Source organism: Eimeria mitis, genomic scaffold, assembly GCF_000499745.2.
Source record: "Eimeria mitis Houghton genomic scaffold, Emh_scaff3153, whole genome shotgun sequence".
NCBI lineage: Eukaryota > Apicomplexa > Conoidasida > Eucoccidiorida > Eimeriidae > Eimeria > Eimeria mitis.
In genome coordinates this window covers 3,141-3,426 of record NW_013571495.1, presented here as the reverse complement: position 1 = coordinate 3,426, position 286 = coordinate 3,141, and positions in this window count along the sequence as shown.

Genomic DNA, 286 nt, shown 5'->3' with positions numbered 1-286 from the left:
TAGGGTTTAGGGTTTAGGGTTTAGGGTTTAGGGTTTAGGGTTTAGGGTTTAGGGTTTAGAGTTTGATGTAGGGTTTAGAGTTTGCGGATCAGGGTTTTTAGTTTTATCTTTAGGGTCTAAAGTCTAGGGTTTAGGGTTTAGGGTTTAGGGTTTAGGGTTTGTGTGTCACTGTTTTGTATGAGGGCGTTGATGAGCTGCAGCTTTTGTTGTCTTCGGCTTTGCAGGCAAACGGCGCGGCTGTAGGGTTTAGGGTTTAGGGTTTAGGGTTTAGAATGCAGGCGTGCTA